The following is a 16,712-nucleotide window of genomic DNA, read 5'->3' as shown; positions in this document are numbered from 1 at the left end:
TTTGCTAGTAGTATTTTAATCCAATTGTGTGCCAAATATTTAAAGGAATCTTATTGCTAAACAAAACTACAGTTATGAAGTGCTGTCTTCTATATGCTGTCAATCATACTTAAATACAGAGGTATTACATAGTGTCTACATTGACTGCTCACTGTGTATGATTTTCTATGTAAAAATGAATGTAAATAAACTGACATCTTATTTTAAAGGTTTTATTTTTGAAATGTGTTGGTTTAAAACTCAAGTAATACTATCACTGACTTCACAAAACAACCTGATATTTTCACATATTATCATATCATTGTAACAGTATTCAATAATTTGATTCATCTGATTTTTTTTTAGTTAATAAACTGCCAGCAAATTGGTTTCTTTACCTTGTCTATTGTGAATTGTTTTACTCTTCATCAGTGAATTTCAGTTATTTACCTATTACTGATAAAATTCATGTCGTTAGGGATGGAGAAAAAAATCACAAAACATCCATCATTTGAGCAGGATAAGTTTGGCCAATGTTCAGAAATTCACTTTCCAGCAAGGTCATCTGCTGAAATTGAACTCGAAATTTCTAGTTGTCATGGTTTTAAATTCTTTTGGACGTGATCCAAATTTTGAAACCATAGGCAATGAGGAAGCCAGAGGATCCATTTTCATAGTACTGTATTCTCATCTCAAGTCCAACTTCATGACTGAGCTTATGCTGTGGGGTTGGAGATTGTGCACAGTTGGGTTGAAGTTCATGCACTGTGGAGATGTAGTACATGTAAACTGAAACCCTGGCTGTTTTCTAATCAAATTTACAAGCCCTAAAAAATAGTAGGAGAACTCATTTTGTGGGATTATAAATAGAAGAGAGAGCAGTTATGCTGGCATTTAAGTATTTTGGATTGAGAGGTGGAGATACATGCCAATCATTAGTTTCTCCTGATGCCAATCCCTATATGCATTAGGATTTTGTGAAACTTAATCGCCTAACATTTATGCCTAGACTGTATGTGCCAATGATCTAATCAATTGCACCCTTGTGGAGAAAATATTCTGATGAACCTGAGTGAGGCCCTGGAAGACAAGGTGTTTCTGGCACAATTTCAGCAGAGTGGTGGAATAGTCTGGTATTTCCTAAGGAGAATATTTATTGCTCTTGAACTACAGCAGACTGAGGTAGAAGAGAGCTAATGTTTTAACATCTAATTCGTATGTTACAGCTAATTTGAACTGTACTTTCAAATCTGGGCAACTGCTGTTGCTAGCAATTTGGATTTTTGCTTGTAGATGTGTCAGTACATCTCACCAAGTATGTCATGACCTGCAGCAATGTGTGAAAGGGGAGATTATTAGTTGATGATCTCCATCCTGTAGGTGTGATACGAGAAATTACCATATCTACACAAGAACCCAGTATCCCAATTGTTGGTTGGCTGCTCTTTGTCATTATTTCATCTACTTAGCACATTCACTAGTATTCTCTTGTAAAATGATAAGCTTGATTATTCCTATTAACTCTTATAGTCCCTGCAGTTACTTATGTCTGTCACTATTTTGTTTAATTTAAATATTTTACTCACCTGCCATATTTACTTAACTGTCTATTTTCCAAAAAAAAATGGGTCCAGCTTACTCGTAATAAAATCAAAACAAACCATTTCTAAACCTTGCTCTCATTAGCCATGAAATGTATGGTGCCACCAGGAATATTGGCTCGGTGAACTACAGGACATGCAGGTGTATGCGCTGCCAGATAAGCTGATTGCCAACATCATTCAGAGTTTGCCAGTGATAGCAAATGGCAAAGGACAATGTGTTGTAGCAGGGCTATGCAATACGCAAATGGCAGAAGTTTCTTCTGAAAATCCAGTTCGGGTATTGAAATCTCTTAAGGTAGAGAATTCTTGATTTGGTTTACTGAGTGTTTCTGGCATTTTAAGTTTTATATATCAAAAGGGATATAAGAGTCAATATTTAAGGACATTGTAACTAATGTCGGGGGAATTTTGCAAAAGGGTGGAAACTAAGGGTGTCTGGGGATTGTTTAATGTTTTTCTAAATTTGCTTGGACTAGCTTTATCGTGTATGTAAATTTCTCTTATTAAACTTGAATTTGGTCTCTGCTGTTTAATACTTTCTTGAATCTTTTAACTTGTCTTTGATAAAAGCTATTTCTAACCTTAATATTGATACACACTTTTGTGAAATGTGAATGGTGGTTCCTCCCTGACAAGTTTTGTATTTCAAAGTTGCTGGTGAATGCAGCAGGCCAGGCAGCATCTCTAGGAAGAGGTGCAGTCAACGTTTCAGGCCGAGACCCTTCATCAGGACTAACTGAAGAAGAGTGAGTAAGGGATTTGAAAGGGGGAGGGGGAGGTCCAAAATGATGGGAGAAGACAGGAGGGGGAGGGATGGAGCCAAGAGCTGGACAAAGCACATCTTTCCCTCCCTGCATTCCGCAGGGATCGCTCCCTACACAACTCCCTTGTCCATTCGTCCCCCCCCCCCCACCCCTCCCCACTGATCTCCCTCCTGGCACTTATCCGTGTAAGCGGAACAAGTGCTACACATGCCCTTACACTTCCTCCCTTACCATCATTCAGGGCCCCAAACAGTCCTTCTAGGTGAGGCAACACTTCACCTGTGAGTCGACTGGGGTGATATACTGCGTCCGGTGCTCCCGATGTGGCCTTTTATATATTGGCGAGACCGCTTTGCTGAACATCTCCGCTCTGTCCGCCAGAGAAAGCAGGATCTCCCAGTGGCCACACATTTTAATTCCACATCTCATTCCCATTCTGACATGTCTATCCACGGCCTCCTCTACTGTAAAGATGAAGCCACACTCAGGTTGGAGGAACAACACCTTATATTCCGTCTGGGTAGCCTCCAACCTGATGGCATGAACATCAACTTCTCTAACTTCCGCTAGGCCCCACCTCCCCCTCATACCCCTTCTGTTACTTATTTTTATGCACACATTATTTCTCTCACTCTCCTTTTTCTCCCTCTGTCCCTCTGAATATACCTCTTGCCCATCCTCTGGGTCCCCCCCCCCCCCCCGTCTTTCTTCCTGGACCTCCTGTCCCATGATTCTCTCGTATCCCCTTTTGCCAATCACCTGTCCAGCTCTTGGCCACAGTAGCCTGGGGTACATCTAGTCCAATCCCGGTGACTTACCTAACTTGATGCTTTCCAAAAACTCCAGCACATCCTCTTCCTTAATATCTACATGCTCAAGCTTTTCAGTCCACTGTAAGTCATCCCTACAGTCGCCAAGAACCCTTTCCATAGTGAATACTGAAGCAAAGTATTCATTACGTACCTTTGCTATCTCTTCCGGTTCCGTACACACTTTTCCACTGTCACATTTCATTGGTCCTGTTCTCCCACATCTTATCCTCTTGCTCTTCATATACTAGCAGAATGCTTTGGAGTTTTCCTTAGTCCTGTCTGCCAAGGCCTTCTTATGGCCCCTTCTGGCTCTCCTAATTTCATTCTTTAGGTCCTTCCTGCTAGCCTTATAATCTTCTAGATCTCTATCATTACCTAGTTTTTTGAACCTTTTGTAAGTTCTTCTTTTCTTCTTGACTAGATTTACAACAGCCTTTGTACACCAGTGTTCCTGTACCTTACCATCCTTTCCCTGTCTTATTGGAATGTACCCATGCAGAACTCCACGCACTTACCCCCTGAACATTTGCCACATTCTTCCGTGCATTTTCCTGAGAACATCTGTTTCTAATTTATGCTTCTAAATTATGTTCCTGCCTAATAGCCTCATATTTCCCCTTACTCCAATTAAGCACTTTCCTAACTTGTCTGTTCCTATCTCTCGCCAATGCTATGGTAAAGCATTGTGATCACTATCTCCAAAATGCTCTCCCACTGAGTGAGCTGACACCTGACCAGGTCATTTCCCAATACCAGATCAAGTACAGCTTCTCCTCTTGTAGGCTTATCTACATACAGTGTCAAGAAACCTTCCTGAACACACCTAACAAACTCCACCCCTTTACTCTAGGGAGATGCCAATTGATATTTGGGAAATTAAAATCTCCCACCACAACAACCCCATTATTATTACACCTGTCCAGAATCTGTCTCTCTATTTGCTCGTTGATGTCCTTGTTACTACTTATTGGCACAAAATTAATCTGCACTGAGATTTTCAACCTCTGTGATCTGAAAATGAAAATTTCTTATTTACTAACAAAACAACTAAGCTTTAGTATCCCTGTTTTCTTCAGTAATGGTACTGTGTAAAGGACCACCTCACAAATTGTATTTGTTTTCCTCATCTTACGACCTTAACAGCAACCTTGTGCTTCAAGTGCTTTGCCTTTGTAGGTCAGGATCACAATTGTTGTGTAGTCACATTTGACTACACTTCCCATCTTCCTCCTTATGAGGATTCCATTTCATTCTCCCCAATTTCTGCCTCTATTGTATCTGTCTTGAGGATGAGACTTTCCACACCACGGCCCTGAAATGTCTGCCTTTTTCCTGCTCAATCGTAGTTTGCAGACTTTCCTATGTCTCCTGTGCTATGTTTCCTGTACTTCTGACCTCAGAGCTTTTCTCCCAGCCAGAATATGGTTCTGCTTGTCCTCACTTTCCATCCTATCAGCCTCCACATTCAATGCATTTTTTCCCCACCAGACATATCTTCCTCCTCCCTCCCCTTCTAGCATTCTGTAAGGATCGTTTGTCTTGTAACCCTTGTTTTGGTCTTCCTTCTTCAGCAATTATTTGTTTCTCTCATTGCACTTTTCCATGTAACTGTAAAGTTTACAACACTTGCCCTTTTGCCTCTTCCTATCATTCAGGACCCAGATAACTCTTCCTAAGTGCCATTCAAATTGTGTTTCTTCTACATTGCCATCATTCATGTTTATCTGCCCAAATCAGAATCGGGTTTATTTTCATTGTTTTACATGGTGTGAAATTTGTTATTTTGTGATAGCAATACATTGAAAAGATGTATGATGCTATTAATTACTAAATAAATAGTGCAAGCAAAAGAATAATGGTGCACTGTTGATGGACAGTTTGAAAATCTGATGACAAGGCAAGAAGCTGGTACTGAATCGCTGAGTGTGGGTCTTCAACCTCCTGTACCTTCTCTCTGATGGTAGTAATGAGAAGAGGGCATATCCCTGATGTTGAAGGTCTCCTAGCACCTTTATTCACCAGCCATTCCTAGCTCCTTGCCCATGTAGTGCCCATTTATTGACAGCAGCACTCTCATGCAGCTGGCAATATACTGGTTGACCAAAGCATATTTCTTTAAGTGAGAAACTCTTGGACCACAGCCTGAGAGTGTGCTGACCTTTTGCATCACAACCTAGTACTCCAGCTGCAGTGCCGTTGACAAAAAAGCCTCGCAGAGGCTGGTTAGGGGAGCAGAGAAGGTTATTGGGGTCTCCCTACCTTCTGTCCAAGACCTCTTTCAGAGTCGATGCCTCCAGAAGACACGGTACATCATTAAAGACCCCTCACACCCTCTCCATGAACTGTTTGTTCTTCTGCCATCAGGCAGACATTACAGGAGCAACAAAACTAAAACCACAAGGCTACTAAACAGCTTCCTCCCACAGGCGGTCAGACTGCTAAGTAGCTGCTCCACCTGACTCTGCTTTGGACACTTTTAACTTGCACTGGACACTTATAGCTGATTTTAACTGACATGTGGCTGTTGTGTTTTACTATTTATTGTTTTGTTTATTATTTAGTGTTGTGTTTGTTATGTTATGATTGCACTGCTCCTGAGAAACGCTGTCTCATTCCGCCCTGCAGAGCTGATGTATGGTTAGAATGACAAAGTTTTTTGAATCTTGAATCTTTGAATCTGAAAACGTGCAAGGCATCAATAGGGACACTGTGCTGTAACTAATGATGTGTTTTAGCACAGCTCTACATAGAGAAATCTGAGAACAGTATTACATGAAAACATTCCACATCACAGTACTGTTGTAATGCTAAAATAAAACTGACATGGAGAATTCATCAACCATCTTTTGGAGGAGAGACTTTAACCACAAAACTGCATAAATATGGGTGGCCCCAATTTGAAGGTAATTATATACAAATATAAAATTAACAGCAATATGACAGTAACCAGGGGGTGGGGGTGGAATTAGCTAGAAACACTCAGCAGGTCAGTCAGCATCATGGAAAGAAACAGCTGATTTTTCAAATTATAAACTCTTCATCAGAACTGGGAAAGGCAAAAAAAGTTGTTTTTAAGTTGCAGAGAAATGTGCAGGGATCTATAGAACAAAGGGTACAGAGGAGATTTACCAGGACGCTGCTGCCTGCATTTGAGAGCATAGTTTATGAGGAAAGGCTGAGTGAGCTAAGGCTTTTCTCTTTGGAGCAAAGGAGGACAAGAGGTGTATAAAATGATAAGAGGCACAGATAGAATGGACTTCCTGCACCTTTTCCCCAGGGTAGAAATAACTAAAACAAGGAATATTTTTAAGGTGATTGGAAGAAAGTATAGATGTCAGAGGTAAGGTTTTTTTTTACACAGAATGGTGGGTGCATGGAATGCAATACCAGGGGTAGTGGTAATGACAGACACCTTGGGAACATTTAAAAAACTTGTCGGTAAGCGCATGGATTGAAAGAAAACTGGGTGGCTATGTGGAAGGGAGAGGTTACATAGATCTGGAGTACTGTAAATTAAAAGGTTAGCTGTACTGTGCTGTACTCTTCTATGTTCTAGGAGGTCAGAGTTGCCATGGGGTTTCAGTGAAAAGTTTTGGGAAGGAGGGATAAAATATAAACAAGATAGTGCATAAAAGCTCTGATAATGCAGATCAGAACTGTAAGAGAGAAAGAAAAAAACAGTTAATGTTAATTGTATTCATTGATGGATGATGTTCAGCAGAACTGACCAATTCTGATACAAGCTGAAAATATGAATTGCCTGAAATTGTTGAATTCTGTTGACTTAGATTCAGCATGTCACTAAAAGCTTTGATAAACTTCTACAGATGCACAATGGAGAGTATCCTTACTGATTGTAAAAAGAGAGCAAAAATAGTTCATGGGTTCATTGACCACTCAGAAATTTCCTGGTGGAGGGGAAGAAGCTGTTCCTAAAATGTTCAGCACATGACAATAATAAACCAATTTGCCAATGTATTTTTATGTTGTCATTAGTGTATGGTTGCTCTTTATATTCTAAAAAGTATTTATTTGATTTCCCTCACTCTACCCACCCCAGCTGGGTTCTACTGATATATTTTTATTACTACAAGACAAAGGAGCAGAAGTAGGCCATTTGGCCTATCAAGTCTGCTCTGCCACTCCACCATGAGCTATACTATTCTCCCATCTAGTTCCAATTTCTGGCTTTTTATATCCCTTGATACCCTGACTAATTAGATACCTATCACTCTCCTCCTTAAACACCCTCAATGATCGGGCCTCCACAGCTGTATGTGGCAACGAATTCCATAGATCCACGACCCTCTGGCTAAAAAAATTTCTCCTCATCTCTGTTTTAAATGGGTACCCTCTAATTCTAAGACTGTGGCCTCTTGTCCTGGACTCGCCCACCAAGGGAAACAGCCTTTCCGCATCTACTCTGTCCAACCCTTTCATGATTTGAAATGTTTCTATAAGATCCCCTCTCATTCTTCTACACTCTAATGAATACAGTCCAAGAGCCGACCAACGCTCCTCATATGTTAGCCCCTACATTCCAGGAATCATCCTTGTAAATGTCCTCTGAACTCTCTCCAACATCAGTGCATCCCTTCTAAGATAGGGAGTCCAAAACTGCACACAGTATTCCAAATGTGGTCTCACCAGTGCCCCAAAGAGCCTTATCAATACCTCCTTACTCTTATACACTATTCTTCTTGAAATGAATGCCAACATAGCATTCGCTTTCCTTACTGCCGATCCAATCTCCCATCCACTGCTACCAACCTTATAGTTCCCACACCCCGCACTTCCTGTTTCTACCTCCTACCCAAGATCCACAAACCTGCCTGTCCTGGCTGACCTATTGTCTCAGCTTGCTCCTGCCCCACCGAACTCATTTCTGCATACCTCGACACTGTTTTATCACTCCTTGTTCAATCCCTTCCGACCTATGTTCGTGACACTTCTCACACTCTTAAACTTTTCGATGATTTTAAGTTCCCTGGCCCCCACCGCTTTATTTTCACCATGGATGTCCAATCCTTATATACTTCCATCCCCCATCAGGAAGGTCTTAAAGCTCTACGCTTCTTTTTGGATTCCAGACCTAATCAGTTCCCCTCTACCACCACTCTGCTCCATCTAGCAGAATTAGTCCTTACTCTTAATAATTTCTCCTTTGGCTCCTCCCACTTCCTCCAAACTAAAGGTGTAGCTATGGGCACCCGTATGGGTCCTAGCTATGCCTGCCTTTTTGTTGGGTTTGTGGAACAATCTATGTTCCGTGCCTATTCTGGTATCTGTCCCCCACTTTTCCTTCGCTACATCGATGACTGCATTGGCGCTGCTTCCTGCACGCATGCAGAACTCGTTGACTTTATTAACTTTGCCTCCAACTTTCACCCTGCCCTCAAGTTTACCTGGTCCATTTCCGACACCTCCCTTCCCTTTCTAGATCTTTCTGTCTCTGTCTCTGGAGACAGCTTATCCACTGATGTCTACTATAAGCCTACTGACTCTCATAGCTATCTGAACTATTCCTCTTCTCACCCTGTCTCTTGCAAAAACGCCATCCCCTTCTCGCAATTCCTCCGTCTCCGCCGCATCTGCTCTCAGAATGAGGCTTTTCATTCTAGGACGAGGGAGATGTCTTCCTTTTTTAAAGAAAGGGGCTTCCCTTCCTCCACTATCAACTCTGCTCTTAAACGCATCTCCCCCATTTCACGTACATCTGCTCTCACTCCATCCTCTCGCCACCCCACTAGGAATAGGGTTCCCCTGGTCCTCACCTACCACCCCACCAGCCTCTGGGTCCAACATATTATTCTCCGTAACTTCCGCCACCTCCAACGGGATCCCACCACTAAGCACATCTTTCCCTCCTCCCCTCTCTCTGCATTCCGCAGGGATCGCTCCCTACACAACTCCCTTGTCTATTCGTCCCCCCCATCCCTCCCCACTGATCTCCCTCCTGGCACTTATCCGTGTAAGCGGAACAAGTGCTACACATGCCCTTACACTTCCTCCCTTACCACCATTCAGGGCCCCAAACAGTCCTTCCAGGTGAGGCAACACTTCACCTGTGAGTCGACTGGGGTGATATACTGCGTCCAGTGCTCCCGATGTGGCCTTTTATATATTGGCGAGACCCGACGCAGACTGGGAGACCACTTTGCTGAACATCTCCGCTCTGTCCGCCAGAGAAAGCAGGATCTCCCAGTGGCCACACATTTTAATTCCACATCCCATTCCCATTCTGACATGTCCATCCACGGCCTCCTCTACTGTAAAGATGAAGCCACACTCAGGTTGGAGGAACAACACCTTATATTCCTTCTGGGTAGCCTCCAACCTGATGGCATGAACATCGACTTCTCTAACTTCTGCTAAGGCCTCACCTCCCCCTCGTACCCCATCTGTTACTCATTTTTATGCACACATTCTTTCTCTCACTCTCCTTTTTCTCCCTCTGTCCCTCTGAATATACCTCTTGCCCATCCTCTGGGTCTCTTCCCCCCACCCCCTTGTCTTTCTTCCCGGACCTCCTGTCCCATGATCCTCTCGTATCCCCTTTTGCCTATCACCTGTCCAGCTCTTGGCTCTATCCCTCCCCCTCCTGTCTTCTCCTATCATTTTGGATCTCCCCCCTCCCCCTCCAACTTTCAAATCCCTTACTCACTCTTCCTTCAGTTAGTCCTGACGAAGGGTCTCGGCCTGAAACGTCAACTGCACCTCTTCCTACAGATGCTGCCTGGCCTGCTGCGTTCACCAGCAACTTTGATGTGTGTTGCTTGAATTTCCAGCATCTGCAGAATTCCTGTTGTTTACAAGGACCCCCCAGGTCCCTTTGCACTTCTGATTTTTGAATTTTTCCCCCATCTAAATAATAATCTGCCTGATTATTTCTTCTTCCAAAATGTACAACTGTACATTTCTCAACATTGTATCTCATCTACCAGTTCTTTGCCCACTCTCCTAAACTGACCAAGTCTCTCTGCAACCTTTCCATTTCTTCAACACTTCCTGCTCCTCCACCTATCTTGGTGTCATCCGCAAACTTAGTCACAAAACCATTTAATCCATAATCTAAATCATCGATATACATTGTAAAAAGAAGCGGACCCAACACCGACCCTTGCGGAACACCACTAGTAACCGGCAACAGATCAGAATAGGATCCCTTTGTTCCCACCCTTTGTTTTCTGCCTGTCAGCCAATGCTTCACCCATTACAATATATTTCCTGTAATTCCATGGGCTCTTATTTTATTAAGCAGCCTCTTATGCGGCACCTTATCGAAGGCCTTTTGAAAATCCAAATACACAACATCCACAGCCTCTCCCTTGTCAATCTTATTTGAGATATTCTCAGAAAATTCTAATAGGTTGGTGAGGCAGGATCTTCCCTTCATGAAACCATGCTGGCTTGGGCCTATCTTGTCATGCACTTCGAGGTATTTCATAACCTCGTCCTTGAGGATCGACTCCAATAACTTTCCAACTACCGATGTCAGACTAATAGGTCTGTAATTTTCTTTTTGCTGCCTCCCTCCTTTCTTAAACAGCGGAACTACATTTGCAACTTTCCAGTCCTCCAGAACTATGCCAGAGTCTATGGATTTCTGGAAGATCATTTCCAATGCCCCCACAATCTCCAAAGCCACCTCCTTCAGAACCCGTGGGTGCACCTCATCCAGTCCAGGAGACTTATCTATTCTTAGTCCATTTAGCTTCCCAAGCACTTTCTCTCTAGTAATCTTGAATGTACCTAATTCTATTCCCTGAGACCTCTAGCTATCAGGTATGTTGCTATTGTCTTACACTGCGAAGACTGATGCAAAATACTCATTTAGTTCCTCTGCCATCTTTGTTACCCATTATAATTTCTCCAGCATCATTTTCAATCGGTCCTATATCTACCCGTGTCACTCTTTTAATATATTTTTTAAAATCTCTTAGTATCCTTTTTTATGTTAATTGCCAATTTCCTCTCATAATTCATCTTTTCTTTCCTAATGACTTCCTTAGTTTCTTTCCGTAAGTTTTTAAAAGTCGTCCAGTCCTCAATTTTCCCACTAATTTTTGCTTCCTTGTACACCGTCTCTTTTGCTTTTATTTTAGCCTTAACCTCACTCGTTAGCCACATTTGTGCCATTTTTCCACTCATGATTTTCTTTTTTCTTGGAATATATTTTTCCTGCACTTCCCTTATTTCTTGTAGGAATTTCATCCAATTCTGCTCTACTGTCCCTCCACCTAGCTTACATTTCCAATCGGCTTGGGCCAGTTCCTCTCTCATACCACTGTGATTTCCTTTGTTCCACTGAAATATCGATACACCTGATACCACCTTCTCCTTTTCAAATTTGAAACTGAACTCAATCATGTTATGATCACTGCTTCCAAGGGGTTCCATCACCTCCAGCTCCCTAAATGCCTCAGGGTCATTACACAGCACCCAATCCAAAACAGCCGGTCCCCTGGTGGGCTTATGGACAAGCTGCTGCAAAAACCCATCCTGTAGGTATTCTACAAACTCCCTCTCCTGAGATCCAGGAACTTCCTGACTTTCCCAATCCACTTTCATATTAAAATTCCCCATAATTATCTAGACATTTTCCTTCTGACACGCTTTTTCTATTTCCGGCTGTAATTTGTAGTCCACATCCCGGCTGATGTTTGCAGGCCTGTATATAACTGCTATTAGTGTCTTTTTACCCTTGCCATTTCTTAACTTGACCCATAAGGATTTTACCTGTTCTGATCCTATGTCCTTTCTTTCTGGTGATTTGATATCGTTGCTTACCATCAGGGCCACGCCATCCCCTTTACCTACCTTTCCTATACACTGTGTATCCTTGAACATTCAGCTCCCCATCATATCCATCATTTAGCTATGACTCGGTGATGGCCACAATGTCATATCTTTTAACCTGTAGCTGTACAACAAGGTCATCCACTTTATTTCTAATGCTGCATGCATTTAAGTACAGTACATTTACAGCAGTATCTGTTACCGATTTTGCTATATATTTCTATCACACAGCTAATTATCATGTCTTTTCACCTGCCTGTCCTTCTTGCCATCTTTGCTGCACAGTATCTTTGACTTATTTCTATTTTCCTCTTCCTCGACCCTAACACCCTGGTTTCCTTCCCCCTGCCAACTAAATTTAAACCCTCCCTAACAGCTATATTAAACAATCCCGCCAGGATGTTAGTACCCTTTGAGTTCAGGTGTAACCCATTGTTTTTGCATAAGTCATACCCCAAAATAGATCCCAATGATCCAAGAATTCGAAGCCCTGCCCCCTACACCAGTTACTTAGCCACACGTTCATCTGCTTAATTCTGCTATTCTTACCTTCATTAATGCGTGACTCAGGCATTAATCCTGAGATTATTACTCTGGAGGTCTGGCTTTTCAATTTTCTTCCTAACTCCCAGTAATCTCCCTTCAGGACCTCCTCTCTTTTTCTGTCTATGTCATTGGTACCAACATGCACCAAGACTTCTGGCTGCTCGCCCTCTCTCCTCAGAATACTCTGGACCTGATCTGAGACATCCTGTACCCTGGCACCAGGGAGGCAACACACCATCTGGGTATCCTTGTCCGGCTCGCAGAATCTCTTGTCTGTTCCCCTCACTATGGAATCCCCTATAACTACTGCATTTCTCCTTGCTCTCTTGATCATGGCACTGGGCAGAGTGCCAGAGTCCTTTTTGCTGTGGTCTTCCTCTGTCAGGTTAACCTCTCCAAGAGTATCTAAAATGATATACTGATTTCTGAGGGGGACTGTCATGGGGTGCTGTCCACTCTCTCTCTATAGGTATTATCAATCACCACCTCACTTTCCCTAACTAGCTGAAGGTCATCAAGTTGTAGCTCCAGGTCCCGAACACAGTCCTTAAGGAGCCTCATCTCAATGCACCTGGTGCAGCTGTAATCCTTGGGGAGGCTGGGAGTCTCCCAGGGTCCCCACATCTGGCACTCCAAGCACAACACTAATCCTAGATGCATACCTCTAATGCTACTGTTATTACTAAATAAATAAACCTGTAACTTACCCCTTTATTATTAGACTCAACGGTTACAGGAAGCCTCTTCCCATTTCCGCCTAAGCCTGTTGAGCCAAAGCCCTATCACTCTGCACCCTCTCACTCCGCTGCCCACTGGATAGGGGGGTTATGCTATACTCCTAGCACTGTGCAGGCACCATTCATCTTTACTGTGCAATTATGTTTTCCCTCTATGCTGTCCTTTTCTTTAAATGATACCATCTAAATTTTTCAAACAGTTGGCAAATAAAATTTCACTTCTTGTCTCTCCACAGGAGCAATTGAATATTAATTCTAAACATCTATAAGGTTCTAATGTGATACACTTAAACCCACAAGAAAGAGAATATTCCCCAGTGAATTATACACTTTTGGGTGCTTCTTGGTACATACAAGCAAGCTACTTTCTAATATGTTGGATCATATATTTTACATGTACAGTTGAATTTTGTGCCAAAAAGATGCTGCAGTGAAGGTGTAATTTGTAGAAGGAATAAACCATCTCTCAAACTAATCTTCTATGTAATGTGGCGTGTCCCAGTAGAATATAACACAGCAGAGTCTGTTTAAGATTTGAGAAACACTAAAATCAACCTTTTTCTGATTCCTTCGTGTGTTTTGCTGAAGCAACTTAGTTGGTAGGCATAACTTTAAGGTGCTGGTTCGTTTCAGTGCTGATTAGAAAATGTGCTAGTTGTATTATTTTTGTGGCAATAATGCATGTGAATCTGAATAAGGACAATGATAGTTTCTCTTATAACTCCTCCTGCATTGAATAACCAGCATCTTTTCCAAGATGCACCCAAACGTGGTGACTTCCATTCAAGATGGCAGCAGCAAACAACGATTCCTCTGGCGACATCATGCAGATTGTCAATCTCTTCAATTATTTCACTTTCTCCATGCCTTCTGCTTTGATTGTGTTTTGTAAACTGTTGGAACCTGTGACATGCAGCTGGAGTTCGACCGAGTGATCTGGCACTCTGCTGTACCCAGAAAGGACCACGAGCACAAGCTATCTCATGCAGAAGACCAGAGATGGGGAGTAGGGCCATGATCGACTCCATTTTCAGTGAAACAGTCTCCCAGCCTGCTTCGGGTCTCACCAATATATAGGCGGCCACATCAGGAGCTCCGGACGCAGCATATCACCGCAGCTGACTCACAGGTGAAGTGTCGCCTCACTTGGAAGGACTGTCTGGGGCCCTGAGTGGTGGTGAGGGAGGAAGTGTAAGGGCATGTGTAGCGCTTGTTCCGCTTACAAGGGTAAGTGCCGGGAGGGAGATCGGTGGGAAGGGATGGGGGGGACGAATGGACAGGGGAGTCATGTAGGGAGTGATCCCTGTGGAAAGCAGAGGGGGAAAGATGTGCTTAGTGGTGGGATCCCGTTGGAGGTGATATGTTAATTTTTGTGCAAGAGAGTGGTTGGGGATTTGGGGTCTGATGTTCTTGTTGGTTTTTCTGTGTTGGCAAACTGTTGGTTTTTTGTGTGTGAGTGAGGGAGTTGGGGGTTTGATGCTATTGTTGCTGTTCTTTTTTGCAAGTTTTTAAAAAATGTTTTTCATTGCTATCTGGAGAAGATAAATACCAGCGTTGTATTGTACATGCACACTTGGACAATAAAATTAACCTTTCAACCTGCTCATTTTAGATCCACCAATGCTGACCAGGGCTTCACATAAGCTACTTGTTCTACTTGAATATCTGTGCTTGTGCAACAATATTCCAGCAAACGGTTAATACTGTTAAGTAGCAGGAATGGTAGCCAATATCAAAACAGTGATTATTGTGCTGCCAACAAAACAGAAGATTATATTTTTAAAAATGTGTCATCACATGCTACATGCCAAACATGATGTGGAAGTTCATCCTAGAAAGAGCTAAATGTAAAAGTCAGATGATTTAATGAATTTTGTAAAAAAAAAGTTAGCAGTTTAAATGGTTTGGCATGCTGAGGGGGCCTATTTCTGTGCTGTACTTTTCTATGGCTATATCTGCAACTTTTCTATGGCTATATGTGCACAGGTGCAACAAAATAAATTCTTGCAGCAGTCTTGCAGGCACATAGCATCATGTAAGCAGCATTCATAAGAAAAACAAAGCATAAATTTTACATAATTTTTACAACCAAGTTTTTAGAAGTTTACCCTCTTCTAAGTTTATTGGAGATAAAACAAGGGGAATACAGCCAATTCACTCCCAGAAAATTACGTAGTGATTAGTGAGTGTGATTCTGCCTCTCAGTCACAAGACAATAGGTTCAAGATCCACACCAGAGAGGGTGTTGTACTACTGGATGTGTGGGCTTTAGGATGAATCAAACCTAGTCAAATTCCTTAGTTCTTGTTGTTAAAACACCTAATCTAGTGATTATCATGTGTCTTTTAGTGTTATTTTGCTGTGCCCTAAATAGCTGCTAAACTCCAAGCATTTCAATAATGTTACAACAGCCTGTTAGTGAAAACATGTTGTAGCTCTTTGTAAGGTTGTGAAAGACGCCATAAAAATGAGTAATCTCAATGCAATTCAGCCAATGCTGACAACATGAAATAAAAACAGGATCAGGAAGTATATGCAGAAAGAGGAAAAGAGAGTTAATGTTTTAAGCTGATTATCTTCCAGCAAAACTATTCTATTTTATATTCATGTCTTTCTGACAGCCCACTTGGCTGAATCAAACTGATCTGGCCAAGTTTCTCAAGATAAAGGGAATAAATAATAGTCTTGGACAGAAGATAAATATCTTTGTAGTGATACTTTCAGACTAGGAACCAAAGAAGTAATCCCACCATGTTTACCCTTTTTGCTTCCAGTCACTGCCACCGTACTCCCACCAGGATTGGGATATGGATACCACTGTACAATTGCAGTGATAAGAGCAGCTCTTTACCTGGCTGGGAGCTCTGGGCATACCACGTCTGACTGAAAACCAAGCCCGTCAAGCTGACTTTGGGAAGTGAAGAAGTGGGCGGTGTGGGGAATCTTGGAAAATGAGAAGTATTCTAGCTTTTCCTCATCATTCTGGCAGGCATGCGATCTGAGCTAAAGATACTATCTGGTAATTTTCCTCAAATATGTGCTTGAAGAAAATTCTTCAGAGCTGACAAAGTTCATGTGATGATCACTGCTGATCACTTCTAGCCTTTTCTCTTAACATGCAGTATTTTGTTTTGTGTACTAACACTAAAGATCCAGGTGATAGTTAGATTCCAATTGTCTTATCCTTCCCATGTAACCACCTTTCAGTTTCTTCATCTGTACTGTACCTTCTAACAGAAGGGAGAAATAATTGATACTTGCAGAGCATTTTAGCTTCATTTACAACTACTCAGATAACTCCACAATCCACATTGAGACGTGTACTAATTAAAGATGAGTCATAGTTGTGCCTCACAGGAGTGAAGCAATGGCCCCTCAATGGCAATGGCGAATTGATTAACTTATTTTTTATTATTATTATTATTCTATATTATCTGTTGCATTGAACCGCTGCGCTAAGTTAACAAATTT

General features: G+C 42.2%; 1 protein-coding gene across 1 annotated transcript in view; it reads left to right on the top strand.

Annotated features, from left to right (window-relative positions):
• The window catches only part of rpl38 (ribosomal protein L38), a 259,773-nt gene that overhangs the window by 222,557 nt on the left and 20,504 nt on the right, over window positions 1-16,712 (top strand). The window lies entirely within an intron of this gene.

Source organism: Mobula birostris, chromosome 24 (assembly GCF_030028105.1).
Source record: "Mobula birostris isolate sMobBir1 chromosome 24, sMobBir1.hap1, whole genome shotgun sequence".
NCBI classification, from domain to species: domain Eukaryota; kingdom Metazoa; phylum Chordata; class Chondrichthyes; order Myliobatiformes; family Myliobatidae; genus Mobula; species Mobula birostris.
The sequence above is the reverse complement of the archived record's forward strand: the minus strand, read 5'-3'. Positions and strand labels throughout refer to the sequence as shown.